General features: G+C 42.3%; 1 long non-coding RNA gene across 2 annotated transcripts in view; it reads right to left on the bottom strand.

Annotated features, from left to right (window-relative positions):
- The window catches only part of LOC132394637 (uncharacterized), a 166,458-nt gene that overhangs the window by 142,503 nt on the left and 4,403 nt on the right, over nucleotides 1-19,552 (bottom strand). For both annotated transcript variants that reach the window (XR_009512394.1, XR_009512393.1), the window contains exon 2: nucleotides 14,162-14,212. This is a non-coding gene — a long non-coding RNA (uncharacterized LOC132394637). The remainder of the gene's footprint in view (nucleotides 1-14,161; nucleotides 14,213-19,552) is intronic.

Consider the following 19,552-nt stretch of genomic DNA (forward strand, 5'->3'; position numbering starts at 1 on the left):
CTCTTAATATCTTGTATACCTCTATCATGTCTCCTCTCATTCTCCTTCTCTCCAGAGAGTAAAGCCCTAGCTCCCTTAATCTCTGATCATAATGCACACTCTCTAAACCAGGCAGCATCCTGGTAAATCTCCTCTGTACCCTTTCCAATGCTTCCACATCCTTCCTATAGTGAGGCAACCAGATAGTGGACACAGTACTCCAAGTGTGGCCTAACCATAGTTTTATAGAGCTGCATCATTACCCTCTTAAACTCTATCCCTCGACCTTATGAAAGCTAATACTGCATAAGCTTTCTTAACTACCCTATCTACCTGTGAGGCAACTTTCAGGGATCTGTGGACATGTACCACCAGATCCCTCTGTTCCTCCACACTTCCAAGTATCCTATTTACTTTGTACTCTGCCTTGGAGTTACCACCTCATGCTTCTCAGGGTTGAACTCCATCTGCCACTTCTCAGCGGACTTCTGCATCCTATCAATGTCTCTCTGCAATCTTAGACAATCCTCAACACTATCCACACCACCACCAACCTTTATGTCGTCTGCAAACTTGCCAACCCACCCTTCCACCCCCACATCCAAGTCGTTAATAAAAATCACGAAAAGTAGAGGTCCCAGAACCGATCCTTGTGGGACACCACTAGTCACAACTCTCCAATCCAAATGTACTCCCTCCACCACAAGCCTCCGCTTTCTGCAGGCAAGTCAATTCTGAATCCACCTGGCCAAACTTCCCTGGATCCCATGCCTTCTGACTTTCTGAATAAGTCTACTGTGTGGAACCTTACTAAAGTAAGGCATTTTAGAAAATGCCTTACTAAAATCCATGTAGATCACAGGACTGACGAAGGGTCTCGGCCCGAAATGTTGACAGTGCTGTCTGGCCTGCAATGTTCCACCAGCATTTTGTGTGTGTTGCTTGAATTTCCAGCATCTGCAGATTTCCTTGTGTTTGCTTGTTAGACATGATCTGCCCTTCACAAAGTCATGCTGACTGTCCCTGATCAGACCATGGTTCTCTAAATGCCCATAGATTCTAACTCTAAGAATCTTTTCCAACAGCTTTCCCACCACAGACGTAAGGCTCATTGGTCTATAATTACCCCGACTATCCCTACTACCTTTTTTGAACAAGGGGATGACATTCGCCTCCCTCCAATCCTCTGGTACCATTCCCATGGACAACAAGGACATAAAGATCCTAGCCAGAGGCTCAGTAATCTCTTCCCTTGCCTCAGGCAGCCTGGGGAATGTTCCGTCAGGCCCCAGGGACTTCTCCATCCTAATGTATTTTTAACAACTCCAACATCAACATGCTCCAGAACATCAACCTCACTCATATTGTCCTCACCATCATCAAGTTCCCACTTATTGGTGAATACCAAAGAGAAGTATTCATTGAGGATCTCGCTCACTTACACAGCCTCCAGGCATATCTTCCCACCTTTATCTCTGATCTATCCTATCTTCACTCCTGTCAACCTTTTGTTCTTCACATAATTGAAGAATGCCTTGGGGTTTTCCTTTATCCTACTCACCAAGGCCTTCTCGTGCCCCCTTCTTGCTCTCCTCAGCCCCTTCTTAAGCTCCTTTCTTGCTACCCTGTATTCCTCAATAGACTCATCTGATCCTTACTTCCTAAACCTCACATATGCTGCCTTCTTCCATCTGACTAGATTCTCCACCTCACTTGTCACCCATGGTTTCTTCACCCTACCATTCTTTATCTTCCTCACCAGGACAAATTTATCCCTAACATCCTGTGAGAGATCCCTAAACATGGACCACATGTCCATAGTACATTTCCCTGCAAAAACATCATCCCAATTCACACACGCAAGTTCTAGCCTTATAGCCTCACAATTTGCCCTTCCCCAATTAAAAATCTTCCTGTCCTCTCTGATTCCATCCGTAGAATCGTTACCTAATACTAGATCTAGTATGGCATTCCCCCTAGCTGGCCTGTCAACATACTTTGACAGGAATCCGTCCTGGACGCACTTGACAAACTCTGCCCCGTCTAAACCAGTGGAACTAATCAAGTGCCAATCAATATTAGGGAAGTTAAAGCCACCCATGATAACAGCAGTGGTATTTTTGCACCTTTCAAAATCTGCCTCCCAATCTGCTCCTCGGTGTCTCTGCTGCTACTAGAGAGCCTATAGAATACTCCCAATAGAGTAACTGCTCCCTTCCTGTTCCTGATTTCTACCCATACTGACTCAAAAGAGGATCCTGCTACATTACCCACCCTTTCTGTAGCTGTAATAGTATCCCTGACCAGTAATGCCACCCCTCCTCCCCCTTCTCTATCCCTTTTAAAGCACTGAAATCCAGGAATATTAAGAACCCATTCCTGCCCTAGTGCTAGCCAAGTCTCTGTAATGGCCACTACATCATAATTCCATGTATGTATCCAAGCTCTCAGTTTATCACCTTTGTTCCTGATGCTTCTTGCATTGAAGTACACACACTTTAGCCTTTCTACCTTACTACCTTTATTCTGTTTCTCTTTCCTCAAAGCCTCCTTATATGTTAGATCTCTCGCATGACCTTTATCCTCCTCCACCTCACTATCTGCTCTAACACTCTGGCTCCCCTCCCCCTGCAAATCTAGTTTAAATCCCCTGGAGCAGCACCAGCAAACCTTCCTGCAAGGATGTTAGTCCCCCTCCCGTTCAGGTGCAACCTGCCCAGTCGGAACAGGTCCCACCTTCTCTGGAACAAGGCCCAATTGCCCAGAAACATGAAGCCCTCCCTCCTGCACCAACTCCTTAGCCACGTATTTAGCTGCATTATCTTCCTATTTCTAGCCTCACTATCATGTGGCACGGGTAGCAATCCTGAGATTGCAACCCTGGAGGTCCTGTCCTTTAACTTTGCACCTAACTCCCTAAGTTCTCTTTGCAGGACCTCCTCCTTCTTCCTATCCACGTCATTGGTCCCTACGTGGACCATGACATCTGGCTGCTCACTCTCCCTCTTGAGAATACTGAGAACTCCTTCCAAGATATTGTGGACCCTGGCACGAGGGAGGCAACAGACCATCTGGGATTCTCGATCTCTTCCACAGAACCTCTTAACTGTCCCCCTAACTATCGAATCCCCTATCACTACTGCTCTCCTCTTTTCCCTCCTTCCCTTCTGATGTTATGGGCCAGTCCCGGTGCCAGAGATGCAACCACTGCAACTCGTTCCTGGTAGGTCATCCCCACCAACAGTATCCAAAATGGTATACTTATTATTGATGGGAACAGCTACAGGGATGCTCTGCTCATTCTGTCTATACCCCTTCCCTCTCCTGACAATCACCCAGCTACCTGCCTCCTGACTCTTAGGGGTGAGGGGTCCTTCTTCAAAGAATGGGAATTCTCTTCCACCACCATCGATGCTGCTCTCACCCTGCATGTCTTCCATTTCTTGGACATCTGCCCTTATCCCTAATTCCCATCGGCATAATATATTTTCCTTGTTCAACAGGCCTCTGCATCCAGCACATTCATAGCAATTTCCAACATTTTCAATGAGATCTTACTACTAAATACATCTTTCCCTCCTCCTCACTCTCTGCTTTCAGAAGGTATCATCTCGTCCCTTCAGTATTCTGTGTCTCTTGCATGGAAATATAAAAAAAAACTGGCGTCACTATAAGTAATCTTGAAGCTGTTAGAATGTGACAAAATCCCAATGGATTCAGTAATCTTTTTTAGGAATAAATCCAGTCTACTTTATCCGATTGTCTTGCATGTGAGGTAGAGGCACTCCTATTGTGGAACTAGAAAGTATCCAAAAATCCAAGATTCTGATTCTCTCACAATAATGAAATAAGTACGTATTTCCAAGTTAGGACAGTGTGGGATTTGGAGGACATCTTGAAGTGGATGCAGTTAATGTGCACCTACTGCCCTTATCCTTCCACAGGATAGAAAGCAAAGGTGAGGAGGATGGTACCAAAAAGGTATGGATGAGTTTTGACAGATGATGCTGTACATGTTGTAGTCCTGGTCCACTGGAAACAGAGAAAATTAATGAAGGTTGTCAAATCTAAACCTAAAGTCTTCTCCAAAGGACTGGACAAAACAAAATGATTTTACCATAAATTACAAAGGTATAACAGCACATGGTTCCTTAAGGCTGTTATAGCCAGGGGTGGTAATGGAAATAAGCTCCCACTACCTATCAAATGGTCTGGTCAAGGGGAGTGAGGAGGTGATAGAGAGGAACTATAGGCAGGTCACACGAGGGCCTGGGGAGACAGATAAATGGATAACAGTCAGGAGAGGGAAGGGCAGGAGTCAAACACTAGCGAGCACCCCTGTGCCTGTACTCGACAATAAGTACTCCTGCTTGAGTACTGTTGGGGGAAGATGACTTACCTGGGAAAGCAAAAGTGTCCGTACCTCTGGCACAGTGTCTCGCCCTGTGGCTCAGAAAGGTAGTGAAAGTAAGAGGATGACAGCAGTGATAGGGGACTCTATAGTTAGGGGATTAGACAGGCGATTCTGTGGACGCAGGAACGAAGTACGGATGGTAGTTTGTTTCCCAGGTGCTAGGGTCTTGGATGTTTCCGATCACGTCCACAATATCCTGAAGTGTGAAGGAGAACCGCCAGAGGTTGTGGTACATATTGGTACCAACGACATAGGCAGGAAAGGGGAGGAGGTCCTGAAAACAGACTACAGGGAGCTGAGAAACAGGACCACAAAGGTAGCCATCTCAGGATTGCTGCCTGTGCTACATGACAGTGAGTGTAGGAATAGAGTGAAGTGAAGGATAAATGTGTGGCTGAGGGGTTGGAGCAGGGGGCAGGGACTCAAGATTTCTGGATCATTGGGACGTCTTTTGGGACAGGAGTGACCTGCACAAAAGAGCACTTGAATCCCTGGGGGACCAGTATCCTGGCGGTGTCATAAGGGGACAGGAGGCTGGACCCAAGTGCAGGACGCAGGTACTGAAGTACTAGGGGCAGGACAGGAACAACTAAATGATAGACAAGATGTGGTGACTGTGGTGTGCGTGAGGGACATGACGTTCAAGGTGATTCTGGGGTTCTGGGAGAGTCTTAGAGTTCAGGCAAGGCAGGATCCCGGAGTTCGGGCAGGGTCTAAGAGTTCACTGGGCAGGCCACGTAACTCCTGGGCAGGGCCTGGACCTCCCAGGCAGGAACATGGGGGCCTGAGCAGGTTGCGAGGCACTTGGGTAGGTGGCGGGGCACAACTCATCGGCAGTGAGGGATGGAAAGGGGCAGAGTCCCCCGCTGGGCAACGGCAGTCCAGCCAGGCTTGCCCGACGGAGGCAAAGGATAGGAAGGGAACTAGGTCCAGGGTGACTGCCAGACTTACTCGAAGAACCGTCTTTAACGAGCGGAACTCTAAGCCAGGGCAACTGGAGGAACAGGATAGGCAGGATGACCCCCCCAACTCCACTCAGTCCCAGAGCCCCCTATATACACCGCCAGCCGATGGGTATCAGGTGCGCCTCCTTGAGCCTCAACAAGCCACGATGATCCCCAGGTGTGACTAATTGGGCTTAAGGGCGAAAGGAGGGACGGCTACAAGACCCAGAGTCTGTGGACCGGATCAAGACCCGGAATGCGGGCTCTGGACCAGACCATAACAGGCGGAGAGGTTTGCTAAGTCTATTGGGGAGAGTTTAAACTAGGATTGCTAGGGGGTTGGGAACCAAACTGAAGAGACTGGGGAACAGGCAGTTGGCTCACGAATAGAGAAAGCTTGGAGACAGTGTGAGAGGGAGGATAGGCAGGAGATAGAGAAGGGACGCGCTCAGATTGATAGTTTGAGATGTGTCTATTTTAATGCAAGGAGTATTATGAACAAAGCAGATGAACTTAGAGTGTGGATCAGTACTTGGAGCTATGATGTTGTGGCCATTACAGAGACTTGGATGGCTCAGGGGCATGCATGGTTATTTTGAGTGCCAGGCATTAGATGTTTCAGGAAGGACAGGGAGGGAGGCAAAAGACCGGAAGAAGCTGCAGACAATAGTGAACATAGCCCAGCCCAGCACATCACACAAACCAATCTTCCATCCTTGGACTCACTTTACACCACACGCTGTTGGAACAGTGCTGCCAGGATAATCAAGGACACGACCCACCCAGCCAACACACTTTTTGTCCCTCTTCCCTCCGGGAGAAGGTTCAGGAGCTTGAAGATTCGTACGGCCAGATTTGGGAACAGCTTCTTTCCAATTGTGATAAGACTGCTGAATGGATCATGACCCAGATTTGGGCCGTACCTGACCTGCACTACCATACTTTCCCTTTTCTATTTTCTAATTATGATTTATAATTTAAATTTTTGTTATATTTACTTCTATTTGTACTTCAGGGAGCACGAAGCGCAGAATCAAATATCGCAGTGATGATTGTACGCTCTAGTATCAATTGTTTAGTGACAATAAAGTAAAGTAAAAGAGGTGGGGGTGTGGCACTGTTGATCAGAGTTTGTGTCACAGCTGCAGAAAAGGAGGAACTCTTGGAAGGATTGTCTACAGACTCTCTGTGGGTGGAAGTTAGGAACAGGAAGGGGTCAATAACTCTACTGGTTTGTTTGGTTTTTTTTTTACAGACCACTCAATAGTAACAGGGACGTCAAGGAGCAGATAGGAAGACAGATTCTGGAAAGGTTTAATAACAACAAGGTTGTTATAGTGGGAGGTTTTAATTTCCCAAATATTGGTTGACATATCCCTACAGTGAGGAGTTTAGCTGGGGTTTGTTTGGTGTGGTCAAGAAGGTTTCTTGACACAACATGTAGATAAACCTACAAGAGGAGATGCTGTACTTGTTCTGCAATTGGGAAATGAACCTGGTCTGGTGTCAGATCTCTCAATGGGAGAGCATTTTGGAGATAGTAATCACAATTCTATCTCCTTTACCATAGCATTGGAGAGGGATAGGAACAGAGAAGTTAGGAAAGCGTTTAATTGGACTAAGGGGAATTATGAGGCTATCAGGCAAGAATTTGGAAGCATAAATTGGGAACAGATGTTCTCAGGGAAATGTATGGAAGAAATGTGGCAGATGTTCGGGGATATTTTTGTGGAGTTCTGCATAGGTACATTCCAATGAGACAGGGAAAGGATGGTAGGGTACAAGGCTGTTGTAAATCTAGTCAAAAAGAAGAGCTTACAAAAGTTAAAAAAAAAGGTAATGATAGAGATCTAGAACATTATAAGGCTAGCATGAAGGAGCTTAAGAAAGAAATTAGGAGAGCCAGAAGGGGCCATGAGAAGGCCTTGGTGGATAGGATTATGGAAAATTCCAAGGCACTCTATAAGTATGTGAAAAGCAAGAGGATAAGACATGACAGAACATGATCAATCAAATGTGACAGTGGATAACTGTGTATGGAAACGGAGGAGATAGCAGAGGTATCATTAGGAATAGTCAGCATGCCTTTGTCAGAGGCAGGTTGTGTCTTATAAGCCTGATAGAATTTTTTGAGGATGTGACTACACACATTGATGAAGGTACAGCAGTAAATGTAGTGTATATGCATTTCAGTAAGGTATTTGACAAGGTATCCCATGCAAGGCTTATTGAGAAAGTAAGGAGGTATGGGATCCAAGGGGACATTGCCTTGTGGATCCTCAGAGGATCGCCCTCAGAGGACAAAGAGTCGTAGACAGGTCATATTCTGCATGGAGGCCAGTGACCAGTGGTGTGACTCAGGGATCTGTTCTGGGACACTTCACTTCATGATTTTTATAAATGACCTGAATGAGGAAGTGGAAGAATGGGTTAGTAAATTTGCTGATGACACAAAGGCTGGGGATATTGTGGATAGTGTGGAGGGCTGTCAGAGGTTACAGTGGGACATTGATAGGATGCAAAACTAGGCTGAGAAGTGGCAGATAGAGTTCAACCCAGATAAGTGTGAGGTGGTTCATTCTTGTAGGTCAAATATGGTGGCAGAATATAGTATTAATGCTACGACTCTTGGGAGTGTGAAGGATCAGAGGGATCTTGGGGTCCGAGTGCATCTGACACTCAAGGCTGAGTCTGTGGTTTAGAAAGCATAAGGTGCATTGGCCTTCATCAACCATGGGATTGAGTTTGGGAGCCGAGAGGTACTGTTGCTGATATATAGGACCTGGTCAGACCCCACTTGGAGTACTGATCGCCTCACTACAGGAAGGATGTGGAAACCACACAAAGGGTGCAGAGGAGATTTACAAGGACGTTGCCTGGACTGGGGAGCATGCCTTACGAGAATAGGTTGAGTGAACTTGGCCTTGAAGCAACAGAGGATGAGCGGTGACCTGATAGACGTGTATAAGATGATGAGAGGCATGGATCGTGTGCATAGTTAGAGGCTTCTTCCCAGGGCTGAAATGGCTGGCATGAGACGGCACAGTTTTAAGGTGCTTGGAAGTAGGTACAGAGGAGATGTCGGGGTAATTTTTTTTACTCAAAGAATGGTGAGTGCATGGAATGGGCTGCCGGTGATGGTGGCGGTTACGATAGGGTCTTTTAAGAGACTCCTGGACGGGTACATGGAGCTTAGATAAATGGAGGGCTATTTATTACCCTAGGTAATTTCTAAGGTAAGGACATGTTTGGCATAGCTTTGTGGGCCGAAGGGCCTGCATGGTGCTGTGGGTTTTCTACGTTGCCAAAAGCTCCCAATAGTGTGCGTCTCAAGTAGCCTCTGACAACCAAGTCCAGCTCCTGGCCTTCACATGTGGTTTGGTTAGTAAGCCCTGCAGAGCCATTTTTACTGACAGGAGAAGGGGCAAAGAGGTTCTGCAACACTTCTTGGAGAGCAAAGAGCATGACAAGGATCAGAAGTTGTCATTGGTCATCGAGTGCAACCAAGGAAGATCCCAGTTTGTGACAACTGCTTGCCCTACTGTACACAGACTTTCAAAGTTGAAAGAGTGGAACTGCCCCAGTGGAATGGCTTTTCCCAGTTTAAAAGTTCTCTCACTCAAATCTCTTGTCATTGTTAACGAGAACAGACAACCAACCACTAATCGATGTGGGAATTCATCCAGTGTACACTGCCATGTATCTTGCAAATAAACCCAACCAGTGCAAACATCTAATGCATACAGATAATGGACTTCCTTCATGCAATGCTTTCAATGACTGCATCCTCCGACCCTTCATTTTCATTGTAAAATTCAAGGTGATTGTCAACAACTTCAAATTCTACATAGTTCCTAACCTGAAGCAATGAAATTATAAACACGAGAAAATCTGCAGATGCTGTAAACTCAAAAAACACACACAAAATGCTGGTGGAATGCAGCAGGCCAGGCAGCATCTATAGGAAGAAGTACAGTTGATGTTTTGGGTCAAGACCCTTCGTCCTCAAGACCCAAAACGTCAACTGTACTTCTTCTTATAGATGCTGCCTGGCCTGCTGTGTTCCATCAGCATTTGGTGTGTGTTGCAATGAAAACATTTCATTTTCACTCCCGACCCTTTCTGGCATCTCCAAATCTGAAAGCTTGAAACCACGGTGAGCAAAACAGTTTAGAATTGTCTTACTTCTTGATTTTGAACAACTACCAGTGACAAAAATCACTGCATTTTGAACACAAACATACGCAAATAGCACTATTTAAAAATTGTCTGCTCTAAGTACGTTGTAGTGTTTAACAGTCGAACCAGTGCACGTAACTGATGCTAGTTAGAAGCTATTTGGCAACAGCTGCCTATCCCAATTAAGCAGCATAGTGTCCCAAATAAACTAAGGGAATCCCAGCTTTTTTCTCGATTAGTATTTATTCTGTAAGAGTTTCCCAAATTAGCAGCTGCCTCGATTAACTGATGGCCTGAATAACCAGAATCTACTGTATCATAAAGTTACCATGCTTCATTTCTGAAGCACTACAACAAAATCTTATCTGCACTGGAGATGAAACTGTAAGGCTTGTAAACCTTGATCTGAATCGTCAAGGGTGATGAATTATTAGGATGGTTGAAGGAGGCCTGTCATATGTAATTGGTAAGATAGCATTGTAACTTCATAATAAAACAATAGTATAACTTCAGGCATTTGAATGTTAAATCAGTTCATAGTAAACTATGGTTAATAAGAACCTCTTTAACTGCATAATAAATGTCTGAAATAAACTGATGGGGAGAGAGGCCAGACAAAAGCACTGGAATTTTAAAAAAATTGTGCTGACTTCTATAATTAGAAACTGAGATTTTCAAAATAATATACATTAATAGGCAGAATAGCCTTCACAGGTCCTTGCCTCCCTGTATTTACTAATGAATAGAAACCTTTCAGATTTGAAGTATTTATTGTGTGCAGCCTATGTAAAGGTATATTTTAGAAATGATGTAGAAACCTAATGTCCTGGGATTGTGTTTACAAACTTCTGGTAACTGTACTGTGGGTTACATAAATACCTTACATAAATACTGCCGAAGAGTGACGATAAAACCAAGATTGAAACAGCGGCAACAGCTAAGTGCATTACATTACAAGTGATGACTAGCCGCAAGCTGCTTTTTCTGCTTCTGAGATAGACACACAGACATAAGTAGTATTATGTGAAAGTTTAGCTTCTGTGCCAAGTCAGGGCAGCTGAAGGAGTATTGGAGTAGCAGCAATGAACAGGGTAGATGTTGTGTTATAAGATACAATGATGGATGGTGACATTTGACAGGGAAAATGAAAGGATGAATTATGAAAATCAGAGAAAGACGTAAGAGTGCTAAATGCTTCAAGTCTATGCAAATTAAAGTTGTGACCATCTGTTCTCCACATGGCACGTTCCTAAAGCAGCACAGTTGAGTTTGGAAAATCATACTGTGGAAGCACATAGCACTAGACTACACAGCACAGCACAATACATGCAGATCATATCTCTCCAAATAGTAGCAGGCATGTAACAATAAGGGGAAGAGAAATACACTAACCTAATCAAATTCTGTAACAACTGCAAGTCAAGTTCATTGTTATTTAACTCTATACATGTATATAACATATATAACCATATAATGTATATAGAAATGGGACTTTTCTTTGAACCTGGGTGTAAAGCACAGTAGTACATATAAACTACATATCACATGATAACTTATGAAGGATGAAATCTATAGATGAATCACACATAAATAACAAACTAAAGTGCATTAATAAAATGGCCCATGAAAGCAACTGAAATTTCACAGTGAAACAGTTGTCTTGCTAATGGTTTCATCTTAGATTTCCAGCATTTGTAGTATTTTGCTAATGTCCAAGTTTATATTACTGATTTAAATTCATCGATGCAAGCCAATCATTGTGTTCAAGGAATCACCCTGCTTCCGTAAGAAAATAAGACATAGCAGCATTTAAGCTATTCGAACCATTGAGTCTGCATCACAATCATAGGTGATTTATTATCCCTGTCAACCCCATTCTCCTGCCTTCTTCCATCAACCTTTGATACCTCAATTAATCAAAAAACTATCAATCTCTGCTTTAAATAGACCCAATGATTTGGCCTCCACAGCCATCTGTGGCAATGAATTCCACTGATTCACCACCCTCTGACTAAATGTACCTACTAAATAAATTCCTCTACTTCTCTTTCTAAATGGACGTCCTTCTATTTGATGCTGTGTCCTGGACTCTCCCACCATAGGGAACACCTTTGCCGTGCCCGCTTTATCTAGGCCTTTCAATATTTGATAGGTTTCATTGAAATTCCATGCCCCCCACCCCCCGGCATCTTTCTGGACTCCAGTGAGTACAGGCCTAGAGCCATCAAATGCCCTCGTATGTTAATGCTTTCATTCCCAGAATCCAATCTTGTGAACCTCCTCTCAACCCTCTCCAGTGACAGCGCATCTTTTATAGATAAGAGAACTAAAACTGCACATGCACAGTCTGATTAATGCCTTATAAAGCCTCAGCCTTACATTGTTACTTTTATATTCTACTCATCTCGAAATGAATGAAGGCATTTGCCTTCCTTACCATAGACTGTACCTACATATGAACCTGAAGAGAATCCTACATGAAAACTCCCAAATCCTTTTGCACCTCTGATGTCTGATTTTTCTCCCTATTTAGAAAATTGGCAATGCTTTTATTCCTTCTACCAAAGTGCATGACCACACACATCCCAACACCATAATCTGCCACTTCTTTATCTGTTCTCATAATCTTAAATCCTTCTGCAGACTTCCTGCTTCAACAATACCTGTCCCTCCACCTATCTTTGTATTGTCCACAAATATGGCCACTTCCTCTTGTGACAATATTGACTGCTTCCAGATTAAAGGACCATGGCTATCCAGCTCTATTTCAATTACCTTGTTAAGTGCCAATACTCAAATATTTGGAAGGATGTTCAACAGTATGAGAATTGAACCAGATTTTCTTTTGGGAATTTTTGAATTTTAATGGGGTGTGCTTGGCAAGCTAGATGTTGAGATGATACCTCCCTGGCAAAGGAATTTAGGACTAATGGGTATAGACTCAGGATGATGATCATCCATTTAAGCCAGAGATGGAGGAAATGCTTCTCTAAAAGGGTTGGTGACTCTTTCACATACCCTATTCCGGAGGGCTGTGAATTTATGAAGCATTTTTAAAGCCAAGATAGATAGATTTTAGATTTTAAAAGAATTGTAGTCTACTGAGACCATATAAGAAACTGGAATTAAAGCCAAAATCAGATCAAGGATGTTTGTAATGAATGGAGTATCAGGCTTGCAGAAACGCACACCATTTTTGTCTTATTGCTTGTTTCCTTTGGAACACAATTTAGACCAGGGAATGAACTTGAGACTTTTCATGCTTTTATGTCTAAATTGATTGGTTTTAGTTGATTGCCGTATCAGCCTGTTGATACTTATTACGCTGGACAGCAAATTTTTTTTCCCCGAAAGTGTCACTTCCTCAGTAATTATTTGAGGTTATGACAGACCGCTTGAGGCTAAACACAAATATAATTTCAGACTACTTGTATAACATAGGAATTTGGAGAAACAAGAAATTAACTTTTATTGACTATAGTGTGTTTAATTGCAACACAGTACTGATGCTTTGCAATAGTTCAACTAAGCTAAAAATGTTTGCTGATTACTTTCGTTTGAACTCAGCGTCTGAGGCTAAGAAAAGTGTGGCACATAAGTGATTAAGTGTCCAACAATAATCAGCTAGCATTGATGGATTCCAGTTGCCGACACTAATTCTCCATGATTACAACATCTTGGTAAGCCTTTTATCATGCTCATCACTGACAGTGCCAAGATTTGCACGGAAGAAGTCTAAGTGGGAGCACAGAAAATTAATCTTTAGTGACATGTTGCACCTCATTGTTTTGTATGCTTGAAGCATGTAGTCAATCAGAGGCACATAGTTTGGTGTTCTATAGTTGCCAAGAAAATTTTCAACAACATCCTTGAATGCCTTCCATGTGATTTGCTCTGGTCCCATCAGAAGTTCTTCAAATTGCCTGTCATTGATGACCTGTTTGATTTATGGACCAACAAAAATGCCTTCTTTAATCTTGGCATCAGTTATTCTGGGAAACATCTTTCTCAAATATCAAAATCCTTTACCGTCCTTGTACATTGCTCTCACAAACGTTTTCTTAAGCCCCATTTTAATCTGAGGTTCAGGAAAAATATCTTTGTTGGATCTACAAGTGACTTATGTGCTACACTTTCCAGCCCTGGAACCAATTGCTTACGGAATGACCAACCCTTTTTAACATAATGAGAGTCTTCAGCATGGTTGTTCCATTCACAAAGGAAACAACAGGACTTGGTGTATCCGAGCTGCTTTCCTAGCAGCAGTGCTACTACTTTCAGATTACCACAGATGTTCCTGTTGAAGTTGCTATACTGTATGTGTTTCAACAAGACTACCAGATTTCAGTTATTTTCTTTCATGTGTACGGCATAGTCAATTGGCATTGAAGGGTGGACATTGTCGCTTCAGGTTTAAAACTGGGGAGTCAATAAAAAGGTGGCAATGTTGCGGGTCATGCTGGTAATCCAAAGCATGGCTGGACAAGATGGAAAACTTTTCAGCTTCACATTGTGGGCAACATTTTAATTAACTTTAATTATGAACTGAAATAATAAACATAGACCATTCCAAAGAATGCGGAGTGTGATGGGGAAATTTCATGGTGATTTTCATGATCAGCAGCCCATAATCCGTAAGACATACCTAAAAGTATCCAAGAAACAAAATCTTTGTTGTCCACAGTCTTAGTTGAATCTATGGAATATAACACAAGAAGGAATATATTAGAATAATTAGACTCAAAAGCTGAATATATGATGTCAGGTTTGCTGTATTGTCACTTTATGTAATTTCTTATGATTCAAGATTGTTTAATAAGAAATAATTACTGTAAACAGAATCTATAAAAACGACACTACCATCCATTAACTTAGGTCAAAACCTCTTTGCAAAATGTGAGCTAATTTTCTTCCAATTCACAAATGATTATCAATATTCAAGAAATACTATTGAATACCTTGCATTAAATTAGTAATTATATGACTTTCTTTAATATTTCTAAACAAACCGAGTTTTCACTCTGAAATATTCACATTCATCTAAACCTTTCCTTTGGATTATTGTCTTATAATCAACTTATTGTAAAACCATTACAGTCTGTGGAATTCTAATGTGTTATAATTAAACAAAACTGAAGCAATCCTTTCTTATTTATGAAACATTGACTCTGACATTTTATTATTCTCTGCTCTATGTTATAGCATGTCATTTCATTTTAATATATTTTCCAGAATGTGGGAGTCATTGGCAAGCCCAGTGGTTATTGTCCATGCCTAATTGTTCTTCAAATGAGCAGCATAATTTTGAAGTCAGTAAGAATCAATCATATTGCTGTGGGCCTGAACAAATATTGGTTTGATGGATACTTGGATGATCAGCTAGGACTGTTTCTGTGCTGAAATTGAATAATTACAACACAGAAACAATTCCTTATTCAGTATCAGAGCTCTGGAATTCAGCAAGGGAATTTATTTCTTAAAGGGGATTGGTGTGCTAGAGAAGTTTTTTTAAAATGATTTTGCTAATCTGGTTCCAAGGAGTGATTGAGTAGGCTAGGCCTGGATTCTGTAGAGTGTATTGGAATGTGGGGAAGTCTCACCAAAACTTACAAGTAACTTAGCCCACTCAAACAAAGATTAATACATTTCTGGATACCTATACAGATAGAATAGGAAATTAACACTGAAAGCAGTGTGACCATAATTAAACAATAAACAAGAAACTGGAGGAACTCAGGAGTCATTTATGGAGGGAAATGGATTGTTGATGTTTTGGGTCAAGACCTTTCACCTGGAATGGCAAAGGGTCTCAGCCTGAAATGTCAACTGTCCATTACCCTCTATAGATGCTGCTTGACCCACTGAGTTCCTCCAACTCCTTGAATGTTCCTCCAGGTTTCAGTAACTGTGATCTCAAAGGACTTAATGTCTAATCCTGTTCTCTGAAGAAATGACTCTACATCTCTTTTGTGAAAGTCCTCTCCTTCTGCATAGATTGTGGCCCCTGTTCATAAGTGCTTCAATCAGGGGAAAACAGAGTTCTGCCAACAGTCTTGCCCAGTACCAAGAGCCTGGTATCCAGGGGACCAAGCCACAACCACCTGCTCCCACCTTCACCCATCCAGCCTCTGCCTACCCTCATGAAAGGTTGTGGCCCGTGGAGGAATTAAAATATGAAAGAAAATGTTCAAGTCAAGTGGGTCGAGGACAGTGGAAAATGACAAACCAATTGTCTTTGTTCTTGCTATGGGGTTGAAGGAATGGAAAGTGCCATTTTGTGAACTGAAGCTGTTTGGCTTGATCAATGTTTTACAGACAGACAAACAGACATACTTTATTGATCCCGAGGGAAACTGGGTTTTGTTACAGTTGTACCAACCAAGATTAGTGTAGAAATATAGCAATATAAAACCATAAATAATTAAATAATAAATAAATAATGCCAAGTGGAAATTAGTCTAGGACCAGCCTATTGGCTCAGGGTGTGACACAAAGTGGACACAATGATGCTCCAGGTAATCTGCTGGACCAGAGATCATTTCCAAATAAGAAGTCAAGTGTTATGTGATATATCACGCTGGTTTGTGCATGCTGGTGTCTATGTCTGCCCTGAGGGATTCCAGCTGGTTGCTGGTTTGGTAACTGAGTTTAAACAAATTGCCAGTTGTCACTTCTGGACCAGAGCTAATAAGGTGTTAAAGGCCAGTCAAAGGACCAATTGCCAATAACACTAAAAGGCAATATTTGATCTAGTAAGTAACAGTTATAAAAGCAGAGGTTTTCAGATGCAAGATAGCTAACTCCCTCCAGAGACTCATTGCAAGGAAGAACCGACATGCCAGGAGCGGGGAGAAGAAAGGATCGAAAAGGAAATTCCCTATTCAATGTTATAAATTGGAAAAGTGGTCTGAGTGAGTACAGTGGCAACAGCAGATTCATGTTTTAAGTTGTTGGCCTGGGGTCAATATGGTTACACAAGTTGTTTATGCAGAGACAATAAAGCACAAGCTTTGATTATTTAAGAGTTGCGTAGTGAGTTTCCTAACCTAGTTCCACTGACAACGGTTAACAAGGTTACTGTTGTATACTTAACATTTGGGTAATATTGTAAATATATTGTTTGATGAAGTATCCTTTGTGGTTTACATAATTCATTATGGTATATATGTATAAAAGTACTCACATAGCATTTGTCATCCCATGAAACTTGCAAACAAATGCAACAAAGTAGGTGACATACAAAGAGCATGTTGGGCAGTCAAAAATAAATGGACTACACAGGAAAGAGAAAAAGCTAAAAAAAAATCAAGTTGCAGTTTCAAAAAGAGCACTAATCTGCATGCTGTTGATGAAAAATCTGATAATGATGTAAGTGACACAGATCAAAGTTCAAAATACAGTACATTTATTATCAAAGTATGTATACATTATACAACCTTGAGATACGTCTCCTTACAGGCAGCCAAAAAACACGAAACCCAATGAACCCATTAAAAAAAAAATCCAACAAACACCCAATGTGCAGGAAGAGAAAAACAACAAATTATCCAAACAATAAAAGCAAGTAAACAACATTCAGAACAAAAAATGAGTCCATAGACACGAAGCCCAGAGCAGTCTCACAGCTTCAGCCTCAGTGCAGCAAAGAGTGAAAAAAAACTTTGCAAAGCAGTGAGCAGAATTGGCTTGACCCTTTCCTCAGGTCCCAACACTCTGCCTTTTCAATCCATTCAGCCCGCTGCTGAAATCGTTCAAACATCAGGTCATTCCTCGCTCAAAGATCTGGGCCCTGTCACATTGATACGCTCTGGGCCTGGACCCTGGGCCACGTTCCAAATTGGCCCGGCACTAAGATCGATCAAACTTTGCTCTCGGTTTAGGTGAATGAGTTCCAAAACTCCTCCACTCTGCTAATTTAAACTCCGTCTCTGACTCTGACCACTTCTCCTCATACATGCCTCGGCCTCACTCGCATGGCATGCCTCGACCCTTGAATCAACTTTTTTTAAACACAAAAATGCTATTAATAAAGTATTAAGGAGATTTATAATGTGAAAACTTACAGTAGACAGGCAATATAGCTTACACCAGAAGTTAACAGCACATTAATTAAAATGGAATTAGACATTTGCTCAGCTGTTTTAGTCATTCCACAAAATGAATTCGAATGACATTTCAAAGATACTGAACTAAAGCCTGTGGATATCTAACTAAGAACTCATACCGGAAGAAAGATATAGTGCCTATAAAAAGTATTCACCACCCTTGATAGTATTCATGTTTTATTGTTTTATAACAATGATTTGGCTTTTTTGACACTGATTAACAGAAAAAGACTCTTTCGTGTCAAAGTGAAAACAGATCTCTATAAAGTGATCTAAATTAATTACAAATATTAAACACATATTGCGCAAGTCTTCACTCCCTTCAAGTCAATATTTAGTAGATGTACCTTTGGCAGCAATTACAGCTTTGTGTCTGTGTGGACAGGTCTCAATCAGCTTTGCACATCTGGACTCTGCAATTTCCCCCCCCATTCTTCTTTACAAAACTGCTCAATCTCTGTCAGATAGCATGGGGATGATGAGGGAAAAGAGCTTTTTAAGTCCAGCCATAAATTCTTAATTGGATTGTCTGGACTGATTTGGCCACTCCAGGACATTAACTTTGTGCTTTGGCTTTATGCTTGGGGTCAAAACAAATCTGGAAAACAAATCTTCCCCCAAGTCGCAGTGCTCTTGCAGACTGCATCAGATTTTCCTCTAGGATTTCCCTGTATTTTGCTGTGTCCATTTTACCCTCTACTTTCACAAACCTTCCAAGGCCTGCTGCAGTGATGCTGTCATCACCATGTTTCATGGCAGGCAAGATGTGTTTTGGATGATATGCGGTGTTTGGCTTACGCCAAATTGTTTCGTTTGGTTTCATCAGACCACAGAACTTTGTTCCAGCTGACTTCAGAGTCCTCCACATGTCTTCTGGCAAACTCTGGCTGAGATTTTGTGTGAACTTTTTTCAACAGTGGCTTTCTCTTTGCCACTCTTCCATAAAGCTGCGACTGGTGAAGCACCGGGTAAACAGTTGTTGTATGCGCAGTCTCTCCCATCTCAGTCACTGAAGTTTGTAACTCCTCCAGTGTTGTCATATGTCTCTTGGTGTCCTCCCTTATTAGTCTCCTTGCACGAACAGTTTTTGATTGTGGCCTGCACTGGGCAGATTTATAGCTGTGTCATATTCTTTCCATTTCTTGATGACTGATTTAACTGTACTCTACGGGATATTCAGTGATCTTGAAATTTTCTTGTATCCATCCTCCACCCTTGAATTCATGACTACAGATCGGGAAATGGCATTAAACAAAGCAATATGAAATGGCTATCTAAAAAGTTAAAGAAATGGTGACGTCAGACAATGTACTCACACATAAGGACCCACATTGTCCATTGTAGCTTGCCATGCATTGTTTAGGATGCCAACAAGTCCAGAAGAAAAGTGTCCAGCACTGTTAGAACTTACTGCAGTCCCAAAGTCAACTCCTACAACCATCATGGAGGTCCATAAGACAAAGGAGCAGAAGTCGGCTATTTGGCCCATCGAGTCTGCTCCGCCATTTTATCATGAGCTGATCCATTCTCCCATTTAGTCCCACTCCCCCACCTTCTCACCATAACCTTTGATGCCCTGGCTACTCAGATACCTATCAATCTCTGCCTTAAATGCACCCAATGACTTGACCTCCACTGCCACCTGTGGCAACAAATTCCAAAGAATCACCACCCTCTGGCTAAAAAAATTTCTTCGCATCTCTGTTCTGAATGGGTGCCCTTCAATCCTTAAGTCATGCCCTCTTGTACTAGACTCCCCCACCATGGGAAACAACTTTGCCACATCCACTCTGTCCATGCCTTTCAACATTCGAAATGTTTCTATGAGGTCCCCCCTCATTCTTCTAAACTCCAAGCAGTACAGTCCAAGAGCGGTCAAACGTTCCTCATATGTTAACCCTCTCATTCCCGGAATCTTCTCTGAACCCTCT

The sequence above is a fragment of the Hypanus sabinus genome, chromosome 1 (assembly GCF_030144855.1).
Source record: "Hypanus sabinus isolate sHypSab1 chromosome 1, sHypSab1.hap1, whole genome shotgun sequence".
Classification (NCBI taxonomy): domain Eukaryota; kingdom Metazoa; phylum Chordata; class Chondrichthyes; order Myliobatiformes; family Dasyatidae; genus Hypanus; species Hypanus sabinus.